Raw genomic sequence first — 2,812 nt, forward strand, 5'->3', positions numbered from 1 at the left:
CACTAATAACTAATCAGAAAACTAAGATTGTTCCATGCCTGGTAGACTTTTTCAAAACTAATATGAACTAAAGTTCTGAGAGGAAAAGCCACATTTATGTTAATGATTCTATGAGGTCGACTGACTAATCTGAACTTTGTGGAGAACTGGAATGTGACACATCCACAGATAGATCTTGTGGCGCTTATCTTAACCTGGCTAACTGAGGGCGAACTCTCTGCTCACCATGGACAGCGATTCCGGACTATGTAAAAAGCGAGCTGGACACAAACTGTCTCTTGACTTCAGCAGGCAGGCTGCCTGAGCTTCCCCTTCAGGATGGGTTACTGTCCTTGAACTGTGTGCCAAAATAAACTGTTTCTTCCTTGATTTGTGTTCTGTTGGGTTCTTCACCGCCACAAAAGGAATAATAACTAAGACAATTTATGGCTTTCTTTTATATTGTATCTACATAGCATAAAACCATTACCATATTTAAACACAGTGTTTGGGACAATTTGAACCCATGTAGTTAGGCCAGGTCACTCATGGCAACCTCCATGACAAACTTTCTCTTCTTGGTAAGTCAGCAGCTCTCAACCTGTGGGTTGTAATCTCTTTGGGAGTCACATATCAGACATCCTGCATATCAGATATTCATATTATGATTAAAAATAGTAGCAAAATTAAATGATATTTGTGAAATAACATCCAAAACAATTTTATGGTTGGGGTCACCATAACGTGAGGAACTGTATTAAAGGATCAGGGTTGTAGCAGTAGGAAGGTTTAGAACCACTTGTTTTTAAGATAAGATCTCTGTTTTTGTGTTGACACTAAAACCTTTTCCCCTTGGTAACCATTATGTGGGGAAACTGAAAACAATCATAAAATAATGTTTATCTAATCCATTATGACTTAAGTCCTAAAAATGTTGAGAATTAAACTTGTTGTTGTTGTTGTTTTGGGGGAAGGGCATAAAATGTAGCAAGAATGATTGCCAGGGGCTAGAAATGGGGGTGAATGGACTTGCTACTTGTTGATAACATGGTCCCAATTTTCAGATAGATATGAATCAACCTTGAAATCTATTGCACAGCAGGGTGACTATGTATATATGTTTTATATGGTGAAAGTCAGAACAAATTACAGGTGTTTCTCAAAAATAATTGGTACTTGAAATAAGTGGATAGTAATGAGCTTGATTGAGCCATCCCTTATGAAAACATTACATTTTAATGCATAAACATATATGCTACAGTTTAATAATTTGCTGATAAAGGACCTCACAAGTGTTTCAACAGTGCTGCCTGCTACCTTCGTATAGACTATGATATGTAAATTAACTTTCCTTTTCTGGAGTTTAGGGGATCAACTCCAGGACCTTGTTTATACTATACAAGTAAGTGCTCTACCACAGAGCTACACCCAAACCCTAAATTTTCTTCCAATAGGAGTCAATCTCTCAGTGGGTCTTTGTGTATGTTGAGGGAGGGCAGTTGTTTCGGCATGTGTCTATGCATGAGGGAGCCAGAAGAAGATGCTGAGTGTCCTGGAGCTCTATCATTGTCTGCCCTATTCACTTGAGTCAGGCCTCTCACTGAACCTGAAGCTTACAGTTTATGTTACTCTGGCTGGCCACAGAGCATCCAAGATCCTCATTTCTGCCTCCCATAACTGGAATTCTAGACCCACATAGCCATTTCTGGCTTTTAAATGGGTTCCAGGGATTCAAACCCAGGTCCTGATGCTTGTTCGGCAAGCACTCTTACACATCAAAACATATACATATATACCAGCTAACACTTGTATACACACAAAATAAAATCTTTAAAAAAAAGTTTGGAAAATCGAGATGATCATACACTGTTTGGTCTTGTGTGGAATAAATATTAAGACCAATATATATAGAAATAGAAAATATGCCTTTGGGTAATGTGACGTAGAATTAAATGTCTAAAGATAAGAATCTTATGTGATAGAAGGGAGAAGAAAAGCTGATGAAGACAGGTTTAGTTTATTGTGCTATGGGGGGGAAAAATGATAAAACGACTACATCATGTGCTGTGTTGAGATACACACCCAAATATAAGAAAATCGCCCATGTAAAGAAAAATCAAAGCCATGATGAACTCATGGTTAAAAGCCATGGTGGCTGAGTAGCAAGAGGTGGTGACAGATAGAGAAAGCACAGGTTGCGGTGGAATTCCCACCTCCTGTTGTGGGAGTTGTGGGATACAGACCCAGAGCTATATGTGTCTCACTCCTCACTTGATGCTACACCCATCTTCTGGAGAAGCTTGAACTAGACTGATGAACCACATGTTTTTACGGGGAGCCATGGCTTTTATCAGTGGCAATAGTGCTGGATTTACTTTTAACTACTGTTAAACTATTTACTGAGACAAAGGTTGTACTATGTTCCCCGGGCTGATTTTGAACCTTTGCACCCAAGGGATTCTCTTGTTCCCACATCTGAAGTTCTAGAACTACAGGTGTGTACCCTGAGCCTAGCTTTGTTGAATTTACTTATAAAATGACAAGTAATGTAATTGGTTTAGAAGATAGAGCGAATGAGACATTAAATGGATAATGCAAGTTGAGATAATTTGTGTAAGTCCTAAATTAATAATATGTTGGCTTTAATATCTTTAAGTTATTTTCTGTAAAATGAACACGACATCTATATTTCTTCAGTCTTTTTAACCCTTTCAACAACATGCAATTGTTGAAATTTCATTGTCAAGAAATACAGTTCTTTGGGGGCTGGTGAGATGGCTCAGCAGGTAAGAGCAGTGACTGCTCTTCCAAAGGTCCTGAGTTCAAATCCCAG

Source organism: Mastomys coucha, unplaced genomic scaffold, assembly GCF_008632895.1.
Source record: "Mastomys coucha isolate ucsf_1 unplaced genomic scaffold, UCSF_Mcou_1 pScaffold18, whole genome shotgun sequence".
Lineage (NCBI taxonomy): Eukaryota > Metazoa > Chordata > Mammalia > Rodentia > Muridae > Mastomys > Mastomys coucha.